Below are 20,031 nucleotides of genomic sequence, written 5' to 3' on the forward strand. Positions count from 1 at the left end.
ATCCCCAAGACACTCAGTATCTTTGGTGAAAATGCTTTTCAATTACCTGCTGCTAGAGACTGGACCATGCTTAAAAAAAACACACAAACTATGCTCTTCAAACTGTCCGAGATTTTAACTGATAACTGCGTGTGTTTTCCCACTACCTCTTAATTAAATGCGGCACATTACTCAATATCTTACTGGCTGGATTACTGGCTGGGCATTGTGTGTACTTTTGACTGTTGTATCTATGATATTGTTTAACCTATGTGTGTGTTGTACGGGCTGCGCCTGCTACCCGAGGTCTCATTGTAAATAAGAATTTGATCTTTATTGGCACTGTAGGTGTGGACGTTAGCTAATGACAACTGCTTTGACCACTGGGCATTAGTTCAGCCAACTACTCAGAATGATTTGTACAATCATCAACATTATATGCAATTTATCATGTCAATATCAAACCATAAATCTAAGTTCCCCTCTTTACTGCTTTAATTAAACGGCTCAATTTAAAAATCAGGGGGAAAAGCTTAGGTGAGAATGAAAAACGAAGCATGCAATGAATTCACAACTTTCACTGTGGACAATACCAAAACAACACTGTTGGAATCAATTAACTTAGCAACATAGCCTTCCAGCAACAATGTAACAAACATGTAGGAAGCTGACGTTATACTGGAACAAAAAAAAAGTAACAATATTGATGCTGGAATTCTATTAAACCACAATGTAGCCTACGTAGTAACACATTTACCAAAATAGCAAGATCACATTATCAAGAACAGGCTGTGATATGATTACAACTGTGAACACGTAGATCGGGCAAGTATTATCATGCGCACATTCACAAATACTGTGTTGCGGTCTTCAGTTTCGTAATATGCACGAACATTTCCAAAGAGCGTAATCTGTCGCTACTATAACTGTATTACTACACCCATTCCCTACCATCCCTAATGCTTTGAAGTGAGCCCCACATTCTATGCATTCATGTCTTGGCCTCTGAGTATGAGCAGCACAGCAGCAGAACGGATGGGGGAGGGGAGGCAGAAACAAACTCCGTACACACAGCCAGGCCCTTCCGCAGCCGACCGACTAGTACACAACTTTGCAACACTATTTGCCTACTAAACTGTAAGTATCTTAGGTAATGAATGTTCAGAGTTGTTCACGACCAACACCCCACCATTTTTCAGAATCGATAAAAGACGCAGCAGAGATAGAACACTCGATCTCGGAATTGACTAGCGCGCACACACACAGCAAAGCGATGGCACATATCATCTCCGGCTACCGCAATCCCAAACCATGAGCTGAAAAAAAAGTGCTCTATACTTCACCTGTGAAAACCTACTTGCCGTTTTCGAGTGCATCGGGAATTTTTGCTTGTACAGCTCACTGTGAATCGTGTCATAGATGCGAATAGCAAGAGTTTAAAAATAACAAAGAAAACAGTCCGTTCTCCACCTCTCCATGGCTGTCTCTCACTCCTGTCTGTGTGGTGGTTCAGAAGATGTACAGCGCCACGAGCGTTCAAAAAACATACTGCCGCCGTGTAGAAGAACTGGAAAGGGGGGGGGGGGGGGGGGGGGGGCTGAACTAGAGAGAGAGGGATGATGTGCATTCTCTTCAAATATTCTATATTGTAGCTTTCTCTACCCAGGCGACGATATATATATTTTTTAGCACATGTATTGATAATAACGAAGACAACCGGATCAAACCTTCTAAACAAATCAAAAGCCTAGAATGATAACGTTACATCTATACCGTTATTTGGAAATCCTTTGGCAGAAAAGGGTCAAATGAAAAAATGTATAAGCGATATTCTTACAGAGATAAACATAACATTTGTACGGAGAGGAGCAATGCCGCATGTAAAAGCAGATGATGTGGCAATAAGAGACAGTCGACCACCTGTCTCTATACAAATGCTATTTACAATATTTTCACAAGAACTGTTGCCAAGGAACTGTTTTTGAGAATATAGATTCAAAAAGGCAAGTAATAATTTCATGTGGTTGTCCTTTCCCCCTGTTCTTTTATGTATACGGCTGGCACAGAATAATGAAGAATGGAGTTATTGTGTTTGCCTGCTGCCACTGTACTGTGGTTAGCTCACTTTGAAAATGTCCGTGAAACATCAATATCAACACACAGGGAATATGAACGTGGAGTGCAGCTTATCTACCTTGAAGGTCACACAAGAAGAGAGCCAGAGAGAGGTTTATTATCACCATGCGTCCACTACATTACAACAGGCAATGAATTATTGTATCTTATCATTTAATTCTATCAGCTCTGCCGGAGTTTACCAAAGAGAAATGCAGGGTGGTATGATGTTACTCTTTAACTCTTCTAGCTCCCTTCTCACAGCTTGTAAAGAGATAAAGATCAAAGGTATGCCTGTGATTGTATTCCTCCACCTGACCAAAGGAGAGAAATGCTTAGACAAAAGATCATGCATGTGCCTTTCAACTTGCTATTTGAATCTTTTGCCCCCTTTAAGAAATGCACAAGGGAGTAAGAATGAACATTTATTATTACTGGAATGTATATTTGCAAGGGCAATATGTGTTTTGACTGTGTATTCACATGTTGTGTGTTGATCTAGACCTGCAAACTAGCTGCACACACCTGCAAACAATCAGGTCTGTAATCTCAAGGCTTTATAGTACTGAGATCAAAGGCCATTGGAATGCAGAAAGCTTTTACTGGTCTTGATTGTTTGATTAGATTAGATCATTCAAAAAGTACAGAGAATGACTGTACATATTTTTCAACTACATTATATTTTAGGGGGGGTTTACACCTGAACTGAATGAGCCAACACAAATCTAGCATATGTGCAGCCCTTCAAGAATTGGAGGTCCTGGTGTTGTGTAAAATGATCAGAGTAAACAACATCTTGCTGTATACTAAGTTACACCCAGTGTTGTTGTAACCTGGTCGAGGTTAGATATAACTAACTGTATGTGCTTCAAGGCACATTTTATTAAAGAGATTATCCGTGTACTTTTGTATACTTTTTAGCCAGTAGTTCTGAAAGTATCACTCAATAGCCAAAAGTGGTCCCTGAAAATTGTGTACTACGCAACATATGTGCAGATATGTGAACAAAGTCATTTCTCTCTCTCTCTCTCTCTCTCTCTCTCTCTCTCTCTCTCTCTCACACACACTACGCCGCCAGGGACTCTCTCTCTCTCTCTCACACACACTACGCTGCCAGGGACTCTCTCTCTCTCTCTCTCTCTCTCTCTCTCTCTCTCTCTCTCTCTCTCTCTCTCTCTCTTGTGTCCACTGAGCATTTGGGCCTGCACTGCAATCTCATTGGATAATGCTGGGCATGCCTCTGCCTAGCTGTGACTCAATGCGAGGGGCTAGCGCTCATTGGCTAGAACTCTAATTGGTAGTGGGCTGGCCCACGTGGAGGGAAATGTACAGTTGAAGTCGGAAGTTTACATACACTTAGGTTGGAGTCATTAAAACTTGTTTTTCAACCACTCCACAAATTTCTTTTTAACAAACTATAGTTTTGGCAAGTCGGTTAGGACATCTACTTTGTGCATGACACAAGTAATTTTTCCAACAATTGTTTACATACAGATTATTTTCATTTCATTATTTTTTATTCCAGTGTGTCAGAAGTTTACATACAGTAAGTTGACTGTGCCTTTAAACAACTTGGAAAATTCCAGAAAATAATGTCATGGCTTTAGAAGCTTCTGATAGGCTAATTGACATCATTTGAGTCAATTGGAGGTGTACATGTGAATGTACAATGGGGCAAAAAAGTATTTAGTCAGCCACCAATTGTGCAAGTTCCCCCACTTAAAAAGATGAGAGAGGCCTGTAATTTTCATCATAGGTACACTTCAACTATGACAGACAAAATGAGAAAAAGAAATCCAGAAAATCACATTGTAGGATATTTAATGAATTTATTTGCAAATTATGGTGGAAAATAAGTATTTGGTCACCTACAAACACACAAGATTTCTGGCTCTCACAGACCTGTAACTTCTTCTTTAAGAGGCTCCTCTGTCCTCCACTCGTTACCTGTATTAATGGCACCTGTTTGAACTTGTTACAGTGCCTTGCGAAAGTACTCGGCCCCCTTGAACCTTGCGACCTTTTGCCACATTTCAGGCTTCAAACATAAAGATATAAAACTGTATTTTTTTTGTGAAGAATCAACAACAAGTGGGACACAATCATGAAGTGGAACGACATTTATTGGATATTTAAAACCTTTTTAACAAATCAAAAACTGAAAAATTGGGCGTGCAAAATTATTCAGCCCCCTTAAGTTAATACTTTGTAGCGCCACCTTTTGCTGCGATTACAGCTGTAAGTCGCTTGGGGTATGTCTCTATCAGTTTTGCACATCGAGAGACTGACATTTTTTCCCATTCCTCCTTGCAAAACAGCTCGAACTCAGTGAGGTCGGATGGAGAGCATTTGTGAACAGCAGTTTTCAGTTCTTTCCACAGATTCTCGATTGGATTCAGGTCTGGACTTTGACTTGGCCATTCTAACACCTGGATATGTTTATTTTTGAACCATTCCATTGTAGATTTTGCTTTATGTTTTGAATCATTGTCTTGTTGGAAGACAAATCTCCGTCCCAGTCTCAGGTCTTTGGCAGACTCCATCAGGTTCTTCCAGAATGGTCCTGTATTTGGCTCCATCCATCTTCCCATCAATTTTAACCATCTTCCCTGTCCCTGCTGAAGAAAAGCAGGCCCAAACCATGATGCTGCCACCACCATGTTTGACAGTGGGGATGGTGTGTTCAGTGTGATGAGCTGTGTTGCTTTTACGCCAAACACAACGTTTTGCATTGTTGCCAAAAAGTTCAATTTTGGTTTCATCTGACCAGAGCACCTTCTTCCACATGTTTGGTGTGTCTCCCAGGTGGCTTGTGGCAAACTTTAAACAACACTTTTTATGGATATCTTTAAGAAATGGCTTTCTTCTTGCCACTCTTCCATAAAGGCCAGATTTGTGATTGTTGTCCTATGGACAGAGTCTCCCACCTCAGCTGTAGATCTCTGCAGTTCATCCAGAGTGATCATGGGCCTCACTGAACTTCTGGAGAGAGTTTGCTGCACTGAAAGTAAAGGGGCTGAATAATTTTGCACGCCCAATTTTTCAGTTTTTGATTTGTTAAAAAAGTTTGAAATATCCAATAAATGTCGTTCCACTTCATGATTGTGTCCCACTTGTTGTTGATTCTTCACAAAAAAATACAGTTTTATATCTTTATGTTTGAAGCCTGAAATGTGGCAAAAGGTTGTATAGTTCAAGGGGGCCGAATACTTTCGCAAGGCACTGTATCAGTATAAAAGACACCTGTCCACAACCTCAAATAGTCACACTCCAAACTCCACTATGGCCAAGACCAAATAGCTGTCAAAGGATACCAGAAACAAAATTGTAGACCTACACCAGGCTGGGAAGACTGAATCTACAATAGGTAAGCAGCTTGGTTTGAAGAAATCAACTGTGGGAGCAATTATTAGGAAATGGAAGACATACAAGACCACTGATAATCTCCCTCGATCTGGGGCTCCACGCAAGATCTCACCCCGTGGGGTCAAAATGATCACAAGAACGGTGAGCAAAAATCCCAGAACCACACGGCGGGACCTAGTGAATGACCTGCAGAGAGCTGGGACCAAAGTAACAAAGCCTACCATCAGTAACACACTACACCGCCAGGGACTCAAATCCTGCAGTGCCAGACGTGTCCCCCTAATTAAGCCAGTACATGTCCAGGCCCGTCTGAAATTTGCTAGAGAGAATTTGGATGATCCAGAAGAAGATTGGGAGAATGTCATATGGTCAGATGAAACCAAAATATAACTTTTTGGTAAAAACTCAACTCGTCGTGTTTGGAGGACAAAGAATTCTGAGTTGCATCCAAAGAACACCATACCTACTGTGAAGCATGGGGGTGGAAACATCATGCTTTGGGGCTGTTTTTCTGCAAAGGGACCAGGACGACTGATCCGTATAAAGGAAAGAATGAATGGGGCCATGTATCGTGAGATTTTGAGTGAAAACCTCCTTCCATCAGCAAGGGCAAGATGAAACGTGGCTGGGTCTTTCAGCATGACAATGATCCCAAACACACTGCCCGGGCAATGAAGGAGTGGCTTCGTGAGAAGCATTTCAAGGTCCTGGAGTGGCCTAGCCAGTCTCCAGATCTCAACCCCATAGAAAATCTTTGGAGGGAGTTAAAAATCTGTGTTGCCCAGCAACAGCCCCAAAACATCACTGCTCTAGAGGAGATCTGCATGGAGGAATGGGCCAAAATACCAGCAACAGTGTGTGAAAACCTTGTGAAGACATACAGAAAATGTTTGACCTCTGTCATTGCCAACAAAGGGTATATAACAAATTATTGAGATAAACTTTTGTTATTGACCAAATACTTATTTTCCACCATCATTTGCAAATAAATACATTAAAAATCCTATAATGTGATTTTCTGGAGAGAAAAAATAATCACATTTTGTCTGTCATAGTTGAAGTGTACCTAGGCCTGTAATTTTCATCATATCTCATCTTTTTAAGTGGGAGAACTTGCACAATTGGTGGCTGACTAAATACTTTTTTGCCCCACTGTATTTCAAACCTACGTTCAAACTCACTGCCTCTTTGTTTGGCATCATGGGAAAATCAAAAGAAATCAGCCACAAAAAATTGTAGACCTCCACAAGTCTGGTTCATCCTTGGGAGCAATTTCCAAATGCCTAAAGGTACTACGTTCATCTGTACAAGCAATAGTACGCAAGTATAAACACCACGGGACCACACAGCCGTCATACCGCTCAGGAAGGAGACGCGTTCTGTTTCCTAGAGATGTATGTACTTTGGTGTGAAAAGTGCAAATCAATCCCAGAACAACAGCAAAGGACCTTGTGAAGATGCTGTAGGAAACAGGTACAAAAGTATCTATAGCCACAGTAAAACAAGTCCTATAGCAACATAACCTGAAAGGCAGCTCAGCATGGAAGAAGCCACTGCTCAAAAACCTCCATAAAAAAAGCCAGACTACGGTTTGAATCTGCACATGAGGACAAAGATCATACTTTTTGGAGAAATGTCCTCTGGTCTGATGAAACAAAAATAGAACTGTTTGGCCATAATGACCATCCTTGTTTGGAGGAAAAAGGGGGAGGCTTGCAAGCCAAAGAACACCACCCCAACCGTGAAGCATGGGGGTGGCAGCATCATGTTGTGGGAGTGCTTTGCTGCAGGAGGGACTGGTGCACTTCACAAAATAGATGGCATCGTGAGGGAGGAAAATTGTGTGGATATATTGAAGCAACATCTCAAGACATCAGTCAGGAAGTTAAATGGGTCTTCCAAATGAACAATGACCCCAAGAATACTTGCAAAATGGCTTAAGGACAACAAAGTCAAGGTATTGGAGTGGCCATCACAAAGCCCTGACCTCAATCCTATAGAAAATGTGTGGGCAGAACTGAAAAAGCGTGTGCGAGCAAGGAGGCCTACAAACCTGACTCAGTTACACCAGCTCTGTCAGGAGGAATGGGCCAAAATTCACCCAACTTATTGTGGGAAGCTTGTGGAAGGCTACCCGAAACATTTGACCCAAGTTAAACAATTTAAAGGCAATGATACCAAATACTAATTGAGTGTATGTAAACTTCTGACCCACTGGGAATGTGATGGAAGAAATAAAAGCTGAACTAAATCATTCTCTATTATTATGCTGACATTTCACATTCTTAAAATAAAGTGGTGATCCTAACTGAGCTAAGACAGGGAACTTTTACTCTGATTTAAATGTCAGGAACTGTGAAACTGAGTTTAAATGTATTTGGCTAAGGTGTATGTAAATTTCTGACTTCAACTGTAATTTCTATTCAATTAATGACACATTTGTCAACCAAAAATAATTATTTTGAAAAAACAAATCTCATTGGTCTGAATTTTTGTGTGCACTTACAAAAAACAAATGTGTTTTGACCTTGCTCAGGCTATTTGCTGGTATTTCACAAGTTATCTTTTCTTGTTCATAAACTATTTCACCTCCAAAGGCAAAAAAATGTAACAACAGTAAGGTGTGTGTCATGTACTGTAAATTATCCACTTTATATGATTGGCCTGGAGCCATCTTCTTCTGAGAATTCAGTGACCTCATCCTTTTTTTCTTTGACTCTTCTTATCAGGTCAATACATTTTTTTATTGTTTTTTAAAGTAAGATGGACAAATACGAAAGACTGAGAAAAAAAATCGTATGAAGGGTCAATTCTTGTTATATTCTTTTGAGGATTGTCTTTGAAGTGCAGATTTTATGCCACCATGGTATGTTTCAATATACACCACTGTGCAATACAAATAAGATAAGGGTGATTCCGTGGGAAGGTCAACCTGAGCATGTACAAATAAAGTTAGTCATTTCCAAATTAAACCACGTTGATAATTATTCTATATGTTGGAGTTCAAGCTTTATTTGACCAGTTTATGTAGGATATTTGGACCATTACAGAGTAGGCTACCAAGTCTCAAAAAAAGGTTTTCAGAAAGGGCTCACAGAGCTTGTTTTCCCACTCACAGAGCTTGTTTTCCCACTCACAGAGCTTGTTTTCCCACTCACAGAGCTTGTTTTCCCACTCACAGAGCTTGTTTTCCCACTCACAGAGCTTGTTTTCCCGCTCACAGAGCTTGTTTTCCCGCTCACAGAGCTTGTTTTCCCACTCACAGAGCTTGTTTTCCCACTCACAGAGCTTGTTTTCCCGCTCACAGAGCTTGTTTTCCCACTCACAGAGCTTGTTTTCCCACTCACAGATGTCCTCCAGTGTTAGTTATGAAGACGTTAATGAAGCAATACAGACCAAAGTTTTGTTTCATTTTCTACTATCTTATCAAGATAGTGGAGTGACTGGAACAGGCAATGTAACATCCATCCAGGAAACGATTTGGTAAAATATGCACCGTATATTGGATCATCTTGAAACTTTCTCCGTAAAGCCAACTTTCAACAAGGTTTCATATGGTCTATAACTGGTTTCTTACATTTCATTATGAGTATCCTTTTTCAGCGCAATGATAGCCATAACATCCATAACGGTTGTGGATGGGATGGACATTGATGTATCATATCTTAGCTTCAGAAGCTTGTGAATCCATCACATTTTGACTGCTTATGTTCTGAGAAGTGTTCTTCAGACTTGCCCTGAAGTGATGGTTGATATCTTGAAAATGCTGTGTTCCAGATAAGATTCTCTTGAAAAATATATTCTGATTTCTCATACAATGCAGTGCTGTTTTTATAGAGAGAAAGATGAGAAGAGTGTATCAACAATTTGTTTGTCTTGAATATTGTTTCATGTGCATATTTTGTTACAATATTTCAGATTTTTTAAAATGACAAAAACCTCTTATATTTGTGTCGACATTCAACGGGTCTGTATTGCTTCATTAACATCTCGTCTTCATAACTAACACTGGAGGAAAGCTGTATATGTTTAAATATAATTTTTTTTTAAAGGTGGTGCCTGGCCTTGTATTCTATTCAGGCTGCCTGTAGTTATGTTGATTTTTTATTATTATTTTTGTTATATTATTTTACCCCTTTTTTGTGATATCCAGTTGGTAGTTATAGTCTTGTCCCATCGCTGCAACTCCCGTACGGACTCGGGAGAGGCGAAGGTTGAGAGCCGTGCGTCCTCTGAAACACAACCCAGCCAAGCCGCACTGCTTCTTGACACAATGCTCGCTTAACCCGGAAGCCAGCCACACCGTACAGCTGGCAACCGTGTCAGCGTGCATTGGGCCCGGCCCGCCACAGGAGTCGCTAGAGTGCGATGAGACAAGGACAACCCGGCAGGCCTAACCCAGACAATGCTGGGCCAATTGTGCGCCACCTCATGGTTCTCCCAGTGGCGGCCGGCTGCGACACAGCCTGGGATCGAGCCAAGGATCTGTAGCGACACAGCTAGCACTGCGAAGCAGTGCCTTAGACCGCTGTGCCATTTGGGATGCGCAGCATCAGTCTCCCCAAAAAGTATGTCCATTTAATTTAACATCCATAACACTTCTTATTATCTTTATTTCTCGTACATGCCAATATTTAGAAGTCCACTTTTAGAGGATGTACGCTCACCCCAACGGGTACTATACACACACACATGAAACGTTTCATTTCTATTTTGTTTGTCCCTTCTGTGAGACATTAAAGTTGTTGATCTTTCATGCAAATGTAATTTCCATCATGCTGGAACCAGCCATGAACAATGAGGACAAGTTGTAAACTACAGTGACATACATTTCTTCAAGTCAGAACTTTCTCTCTCCTCCTATAGAGAATTGCCTCTGTGAAGATTTCCTGACGAAGCCCTTGCAGTTGCATTCAAGTGCACTATTATTCAACCGTTGTAGCCACAAGGGCACACAGCATGCCAGAGGTCTCAAATGACACAGAATGGCTGACTAGAGGAATTGTCTGTCAACATAGAGTGACTTGGAGTGCAGTGCCCCTGTGCTAATCACGCCTCCTCTATGACACGTGTACATGTATTCATTATGTAAGGGATAAGAGGCTATGCATTCTATGGAAACTAATGAACGACACATTGGCGGAGTGGACCTGACCTTCCACGGAGTTGCATTATTTTCCAGAGAACGCATAGAGCAACAAGTTAATTTAACACATTTGCCACTAGACATGTTCATTTGCTGCTAGAAACGTGTTTAACATCCACTGAAGTAGCTAGCAAGTCTACTAGATGGTAACCAAACAGGCTTCCTAGTTTAGCTAACCAAACCATCAGTCCTAGCTTCCTATTATGAAAATCAAATTCAACAATGCCATTAATGTTTTCAATTCACTTTTGTTTTCAAAATTCTACCGTGCGCCATAGGGAACTAATGCACACTCTAGAATGCCCTTCAAGCCAATCAGAAACAAGTATTCAAACGTTGCCATGGTATAAGCATTTATTCTCTGGAGTGTCTACATGGAGTGTCTACATGGAGTGTCTACAAGGAGTGTCTACAAGGAGTGTCTACATGGAGTGTCTACAAGGAGTGTCTACATGGAGTGTCTACATGGAGTGTCTACATGGAGTGTCTACATGGAGTGTCTACAAGGAGTGTACAAGGAGTGTCTACATGGAGTGTCTACATGGAGTGTCTACAAGGAGTGTCTACAAGGAGTGTCTACATGGAGTGTCTACAAGGAGTGTCTACATGGAGTGTCTACATGGAGTGTCTACATGGAGTGTCTACATGGAGTGTCTACAAGGAGTGTACAAGGAGTGTCTACATGGAGTGTCTACATGGAGTGTCTACAAGGAGTGTCTACAAGGAGTGTCTACAAGGAGTGTCTACATGGAGTGTCTACATGGAGTGTCTACATGGAGTGTCTACATGGAGTGTCTACAAGGAGTGTCTACAAGGAGTGTCTACATGGAATGTCTACATGGAGTGTCTACAAGGAGTGTCTACATGGAGTGTCTACATATGACTGCACAGCAAGCAGTGTGCGGTGTGTGTAACATTTCCAATAAATATTTTCAGAAGAGATACAGAAACAGCAGCAGAGTGGTGTGCTAGTAATAGAATGCTCTATTCTCTCGGTGAAGAAAACCATTTGAAAGACCACACCTAACCCATGGGCTATTCTATATGATGATGATGAAGACAGAAGGACATGCAGCACTGCTTACAGACATGCTGTATCTGCCTGACATCTGTGTCTCATTGTAAATAAGAGCTCATGTCTTAGGCTGCAGGCCCATGGACTGAAGACATAATGAATAGGCTCGATATTGAAAGATGCCACAAGTTCTGAAATAAAATAAGAAAATATTTCTTAATTATGTAAAGCAACATGCCTTACCTTTAGTAAAATGTCACTCCATTGTTTAATGGATTTCTCTCCTCCAATTTGACACCCATTTGCTGGGGCTCCCATTGCAATCTCATTGGATAAATCAGGTGCCAGTAAAGACAACATCTCTCTCAATACTAGCAAAATGAAGGTGCCTGCCCATGGAGAATCTTGCCATACCAGGATGTATTTTTTATCCATTCGGTTCTGAAAAAGAGGAACAAGAAAACATTGGGTTGCATTATCACCAAATATAAAATATTTTTAATTTGACAACAATGCTCTGAGGATGTGAAATGCTAATGAAAATTGTACTTGTGCTTTTAGTTTTGATACCTCACTCAAACAAAAATTGAAGAAATGCATAAACATCAAATGAATTTAGGCCATTATTTAGAGAATAAACCAGCATCTCAAAATAATATCTAAAACCTGCCAGAAACAGCACCTTGAAGGAGACGTACTGCTGTACCCCTTTTTAACTCAAGACTGTGTTTATTTCAATATTTCTCAGCTATGTAGCACTGTCATCCAGATAAGGGGCTATTTCAACATAACCTGGTGAATAATAGCACAAGGTCTGTAGCAGTGTTCCCAAATTGAGTGGAAACGGCAGAGCAGATCTCCCATCAGATGCCATCAGCAGCTGCACACACAGCCCTCTCCCTGGTCTTCCTGATCGCTGGGCCCCCCACAGCGAACAAACCCCAGGGCTCCGGGAGTCCAGGGAATACCAATTCAGCTCAACACTAGCTGACCAGCAAGAGAAACGATTTACACAGATTGAGGAACTACTTTTGCAATTCTGGTCAGTCTTGCATAAAGTATTACATAAAGCCATTGAAGCTGCCTTCGAATAATCGTTAACCCTTACATACATTTTATTTGGCTTGTGGCCACGTTCATTTGACATTATATCGATGTCGGCACATAACGTATGGACATCATGTTCCCCCCATAGAGCAAACTATTAGAATCATTTGACAGCTGTGTTCTGCAGTTTTCCTCTACTATGATGTGTAGGGATTGCGACTGGCAGCTGTAGATGCCTATCAGCTACCTGTTGATTGGCCTTGGGACTGATTGACAAATGACATGACAGGTGCAGGCTGCTAGTACCTGCCCCCTCTACAAGGCAGCTGACAAGCTAGTGAGGGGTGGGTGTGTTATTGACAGTAAGGGCTGTCTTCTGTCCTGCCCTCAGAACAAGTTTGAATAAGGAAAACTCCACTGAGTGTGTAATCACAAGTGTAACCGGCATCAGTCTAACTTTTCTGAACAATGCCAATTCCTCAGCGGCAAATGTACAGTGAAGGTCCAACAAACCCTTGTGTTATACGAAATCACATTTGCTTTGCAGGTATGGCAAATCTTGTTACCTGAATTACAAGGTTTGGTTGGAATACACAGTTGATATGCAAGGGAAAGCACAGTGCAGTAACAAAAATAAAGATGGGGTACACATCAAGTTAGGGGTGGCAAGAGATTTTTACGTACCACCATTACCATATACTTAGGGAGTTTAACAGTCTCTCCTTGACCTTTAAAATCATGACACCATGTCACAGTCTTTCTGTCTCAAGTAGTATTAACTAGTTTTCAAGGCCCTCCCTGACCATAAACCCAGCTCAGGAACAGAATGGTACGTGACACAGCACATGTCACGATGACAGCCTCGTAAAGGTGTAGGGCTCTATTTTCGGCGGCCATTAAACCCAGCACAATTCTCAAATGCACAATATTGTGCAATTTCAACCTCTTAAAGCAGGCACTCTGCTCTTTTCAAACCATTGCGCCAGGGTCGGTAATTTACCTGTCTTATATCAGCTCGCTTACGCTGAGGTGGGAAGGGTGGAAATATTTGAGGTGTGTCCTTAAAAACACGCACTAAAGTGCCAATTTCAGGCAGCACTGTGGGGGTATTAAGGACAGACCAAAAGCTGGTCTTAGCAGAAGGGCGTTGTCTATGGCATGGAATTAGCCTGCGGAGGCACCCGGTATCCAAATCAATAGAATAGCATATCACCAATGTTATATTAAAATATCACTTTTGGGAGCAGTTTTTGGATAATATTTATTTCCAGGTCCCTTAAAAAAACTTTAGACACATGCGATGCCCATTGAATGAAAGATGTCAGTAAGCCTATTTAGAAACATCAAGTTGTTATGTGTAGGAAGCCTATTTAGAAACATCAAGTTGTTATGTGTAGGAAGCCTATTTAGAAACATCAAGTTGTTATGTGTAGGAAGCCTATTTAGAAACATCAAGTTGTTATGTGTAGGAAGCCTATTTAGAAACATCAAGTTGTTATGTGTAGGAAGCCTATTTAGAAACATCAAGTTGTTATGTGTAGGAAGCCTATTTAGAAACATCAAGTTGTTATGTGTAGGAAGCCTATTTAGAAATATCAAGTTGTTATGTGTAGGAAGCCTATTTAGAAACATCAAGTTGTTATGTGTAGGAAGCCTATTTAGAAACATCAAGTTGTTATGTGTAGGAAGCCTATTTAGAAACATCAAGTAGTTATGTGTAGGAAGCCTATTTAGAAATATGAAGTAGTTAAAAAAGTCTGCTTGTATCTCGTTTATCATTTAGTTGAAAAATAATATGCAATGCAATTTGGGCTAAAGGCTACCGAAATTTGAATGCAACATTCCCATGTTGAAGGACATGACCTTTTTTAAAAGGCATATGAAAATTTGGATACATAAACATTTGTCATAACTAGGACTACTATAGTGTTACTACCCTATGTTATTTATACTCTAGAGTTATTTATACTCTATGCTATTTCATAAACTAGTAGCCCTATCTTTCACGAATAGGACGAACATTTTCTCCTGCCGGAGTTCATGACAACAGAACACCAAACACCATAAATACACAATTTAAAGCAACCACAAAAGGCTTCGGAGCAGTTTTTCATTGGCTAGTGAGTGGTCAAGCCCTCGTAACACCTACAACCTGCGCCCATAATTCCCACTGTCAAAATAGCCAAACTATTTCTGACACACCCACAACTTGAGTGCGCTTAGATTTATGTTAGAGGTTAGTTTGTTAAAATAGATCCCAAAGTGTAAATAAAACACATTCATTAACCAAGCACTTGCTCTCGCTTTCTTATTGACACCATGCCATCCAACTGTCTCTACTTGTAACTAATGATGTCACTTCCTTTATAAGTATTCACATAACTTCACGTAGCAATATTACACATTATTCTCATAAGTATAATTGGAAAAATGGAGCCTTTTGGTGCTTGTAATAGAATCACTTTGAGATCAACAAACAGTTAAATGGTCAAATATCCTACCATTGCATGTTGCAGAGCTAGAGAATAGCATGAGTAAGGTGGTCAGGACATCAGATACAATGTCCCAACCCTATCATACCCTCTACGTTACACATTAACCTGACATCATTACATCATGGTGGTAGTTAGCTCCTAAAACAGGGACATGTACTGTCCATAGGGAGGATTTCCTTTTGAATGCCTTTGTTAAACTATGTCTGAAATGTAGATGATTCTTCTGTACACGTGAAACAATGCAAAGTGATGCAATACAGAGGAATATATCTTGGTTTCCGCTATGCTTTAATTTGTCTTCCTCTCTGAATTATCAGGAGACAAACCTTTGGGTACAATAATGCAATGTTTATATTATACTCATGGATGATTCCTTCAATCCATTGTAATGGTCCAAGTAATATGTATTATCTGTAGGTACACTATCAACATATTGTATGCATGCGGTGTGGAAAGTGCAAGGTTTACAAAGTTGCTGTGCTGTGCATGCAAAATACCATACTGCTTTATTGCAAGAGAATATTCATGGACAATTAATCATCCCTACTGCTTTACCGTCAACATAGTACGTGTTATGAATTGAGTTATAATTTAACATGAGGCCTTTTAGCATTAGTGGTAAAAACCAAGTAAAACTTGGGATTCAATCAGACCTGACATAGAATTGGGGGGGGGGGGGGGGGGGGGGGGGGGACTACCTAGTGTGGAAAAGCATGTTTATGCCACTGCAATGTGAGCTTGATTGAATTGAGCCCATAGTCAGATATTCACTGAACTGAGATCCATCGTGTTACAAGTGAATAGAACGAACAGGTACACGCAACGGAATACTCTATCTTTATTTGTGTCTCATAGACCAGAAGTCAAAATGTTCATATCTGAATTAACAGCAGTTTAAACATTTGCCACCAATGGGCTATGGCGCACTTGATTTCCTGTGCTGCAATTCACAGCTGCCGAAGATGATAAGGTAACCTAAACCAGGCCTCTAGGTGTCTTTCATGTTCTCCATTGTCTGTGACCCAGCCATCTGCTCACCTACAGCAGATGAAAATGCTTCTACAGGGATCCCTCCAGTGAGTTATATCACACAAGAATGGAGCCTGGGCCAGGCCACGCAGGGGATTCATACACTGTCTTAGACCGTGTTGACATGAAATGAGCTTTCCGCATAGCAAGTGGTATTTCAATTTCATCTCCTCCTCCTCTCCTTAAGATTGCTTAGCTTCTCATTTTCCAGACACATTTCCTGTAAATCCAAAATAAATCTCAGGGCTCTCCCACGGGCCTACCCATTTTATCTCATTTGCACATCTGAGAGCTGTGTTTGCTTAAAGATAGTAAAGTCTCATTGGTTAGGGGGGAAAAAACGACCAATGTGCAAGTTTGAAAGTGACTATGTTAAAGGTCACATCCCAGAATAACAGCTGAAATGTAATGAAGCAACAACGAGCATGCCTTTCTTTTGCAATTTCACTCCTTTTTGGGATAATTTACTGACTGCAGAGTTATTTCTCTATTTTCCTTCAGTATGTGACACATTATTCATTGCTGTAGAAATGTGGAGAGTATTGAGAATGGGATCTGTAGTTACATGATGCTTGCCAACCCAACATGCTATATACCACTTTGCCAAAAGTCCAGACACATAAACTCCTATTTTGTGTATGGCATTTACGACCCAGTTTAGAATACTGTGCACATGTACTTTACACTTACGCCTACTTACTTGATTCATTGCTTTTTATTTCAGAGTTTCTAACTTCCTTTGAGGACATGCTGGACAATCACTCCTACATCCTAATCAGCAGGAACGAAGACAAAAGACATTCTGATCTCTCAGCTGTATGCCACTAATTCATGTACCCATTCAAAATGCTCAAGTTCTGTTCCAACTATTTCAGTGGCTGTGACTGAATAATATGCGGATCAAGCTTTCAATAAACAGGCAATGACAGCCATAACGCCCGATGGAGATTGAGAGGGAACAGAATGAGACCTGCAGATGTTCCTTTGACTTCCTCTCACACTGCTCTGGAGAACCACAGTTGGCTGTAGAGGGATCTTTCAAAATAGGCAGCGACTCAATACTACTGTAAATATAGTAATTGCCACCATTCTAGCTTCACTACGAACAGTTTTAAGATGCAGAGATGGGATGGACAAAGCATACATACAATGCATACACTGTCATTTTTGTTAATAAACATGAATAAATCCTTCATTTCACATTTGTTACTTGATGTGATTAATTTGTTTGCATTATCATTGGACTGAATTAGGATAAACCAAGATAAATAATGGGGTTTTGAGGTTAAAATACAGACAATGAAAACTAATGACGATGAATTAAAAAGCACATTCATCAGTATGTTTTGTGTTTCCTCTCCTTCGTGATAGGATAAAAAACATGATTGCAATCATCTAATGGAATGATGCAGGCTTCCTTTCATAGAATAATCTTAACAACTTAATACATCCCCAGTTCTTCTTTTCTATTGCCTTTTGTTCCAGCTGCCAATGTGGATTTTCACTCCCTTTTGTAGGCCTTGCTTGAAATAGGCTTATCTCTGGTGAGGCCTCTTCACTTGACAATAGCCCATCTATACATTAAAAATGAATGCTCCATTTCTTTGTACACACAAGGCGATATCATGTTTTCAAAACCAGTAGTTTTCAAGTCACTCACAAAGAATGAAGTTTGCATAAGAACAAAAGCAATAAAATAAAATAAAATGTATTTGTCTCAAGGTTCTCATGAAAAAAAAACTATGAACAAGACTCAATGAAATTAAACACGGACAAATGTTTTCGGCGGCTGATACGTTGAACCACAGTGCAAGCTTTGGTCAAGAATAATTCAGTTGCTTGAATAGAAGGGACTTGAAAGAAAGAGTGTCTCTTTGGTGTGTTGATATGCTGCTCTTTTTAGTGCTTGAACGTCTTAAAAGAGCAATACCCCCGAAAGACTGTCCGAAAATGTATTCTGGAGTCCTGCTGATGTTCTTTGTCATTGCTGAATATATCGTGACTAACAAACCCAAGAGTGGATTAGGCACAGAGGATTAAACGATTTGCCGTCTTGAGTTTATATTACTACTTATAGTTTCTACTCTTCGAAACATGCATATAATATAACTACATGTTCTGTCTGCTTTTTGTTTGTTATGGAATGGAACCCTGAAGAGACATGCAGCGGTGGCCGTGCACCCAATGGCGAAAGTCCTCTGATCATAGAAGATCTGTTGGGTTGGACAAATGCACATGAAATTAGGCATGAAAGCTTGTCATTATGCCCAGTATTTTGGGCTTGGGATGCACTTCAAGCAGTCAAAACAATTGATGTGCTCTGCCTTGGCAAACAAGGAGGCCCGTGACAGTAGCGAGATCATCTGGGACAGAAAAAAACGGAAACTGTTTCAAAATGACAAAGAAATGGAGCGATAAACAATGCAAAAGCAGCCATCGCTCTCAAAGGTTCAAAGCTGTGCAGACAGTATAACTACCACCTCCATTTGAATTTACCTTGTTACGCGATGCTTGTTTTTGTTCTGCTGAAATGCAGACGGCTCCGATTGTCTTGCTATGGATCACGTCCCGCGCTACGCAGTCTGCGGTATGCAGAGCCGCCATCTTTAATCACAACTGAGTTCATCTGTCGATGGTTCTTTCCTTTCTCCCTTCTCTTACTCTGTTCTTGTCTCTCCGTCCCGGCCCCCTCTGCGATTGTTGTGGGGGTTCTTCTTTTCTGACTGATATCAAACCGCCATATCGACAGGCTCATGTGCTGCCTGGTAGGGGGGCAGCTCAAAACAAGCAGCATTGGCCGCTCTCCTTTACCTCGCCGCACATTCACTGACCACATTTCAAAATTTTCTCCAAAAAATAGCGATTCCAAGGAAAAATTAATCTCAGCACTGAGGCCTTTGATGTGTGGAAGGCCGAATTCAAAGCTCCTCAATAGGGTCTATTGAATACATCTTTCTGTCAGATGTTCCGAGTAATGAGATTTAGAGGACTTTGATTGATCTAGGCCAATTTGTTGTCACCCGTACAGTCTCAGTCACAAATTTTACGGATAACTAAGGTAGAGACACAAACGCTTGATCCAACCAATCCGACTTTGTTGTTCTTCCGTTCTTCCGATGTACGAAAACCGAGAGCAAAAAAACATATCGTAAGTAAACAAGGGCTCAGCTGGAGTTCTATGATCGCGCCATTTGAAACCAAAACAATTCTGAGAGGCCTTTGACTACGTTTTTGTTGTTGCTTTCATCCCGACAACGCTCTTCATCCATTCTGACACCCCACTCACATGACTCTTTTCCCTCTTTTATGGTCGGAGACTCGATTTTAAGGATAATCTTGTTTTACTGTCACAGTTTTTTTGTTTGTTCCGTAAAGTACTTTTTTCGTACAATAACCAGTTAAGTCTCAAAAATGGTCGAAGCTCTCACCTGGCTCTCCTGCTGAGTGTGTCGTCGGTTCTGATTTCTCTGGTCCGCCATGACTGGGCGCAGTCGCCTGCTTGCCACTCTCGACTACTTTCTTATACTCATGAACCTGTTTCTGTTTCTTACTAGTGGATTGCTGAAAGATGTGCATCTTTACTTCATGTTGCAGCTTCTTCACTGCAACCCCATTGGAGGATGCGAGGACCAGATGATAGTCTGCAGAATCCTATTGTAACTATAGCAACAGACCCCGCAGGCATGAGTGATTTGCAACTAATTGCTTGGTAAACATTAGAAATAGCCCACTTACTATTAGCAGATATGATCACAGTTTGTGATGAGACTTAGGGGTGACAATTACAAAAATGAAAGTGGCTTTGAACAAACAAAGCTGAACGGAGTCCTCTTCCGCAA

The 20,031-nt window shown here is 40.8% G+C and overlaps 1 protein-coding gene across 8 annotated transcripts in view; it reads right to left on the minus strand.

Annotated features, from left to right (window-relative positions):
• Positions 1–19,735, minus strand: part of LOC110538248 (axin-1) — a 41,830-nt gene extending 22,095 nt beyond the window's left edge. For 3 of the 8 annotated variants that reach the window (XM_036938301.1, XM_021624953.2, XM_021624947.2), the window contains exon 1: positions 1,323–1,513. The gene's annotated coding sequence lies outside the window, so the exon portion shown is untranslated. Of the gene's footprint in view, positions 1–1,322; positions 1,514–11,864; positions 12,063–18,688; positions 18,962–19,620 lie in introns of those variants that run through there. The other 5 variants (XM_021624950.2, XM_021624949.2, XM_021624951.2 and 2 more) reach the window with 5 other exon arrangements.
• Positions 19,736–20,031: the final 296 nt, after the last annotated feature.

This window comes from Oncorhynchus mykiss, chromosome 12 (assembly GCF_013265735.2).
Source record: "Oncorhynchus mykiss isolate Arlee chromosome 12, USDA_OmykA_1.1, whole genome shotgun sequence".
Taxonomy (NCBI): domain Eukaryota; kingdom Metazoa; phylum Chordata; class Actinopteri; order Salmoniformes; family Salmonidae; genus Oncorhynchus; species Oncorhynchus mykiss.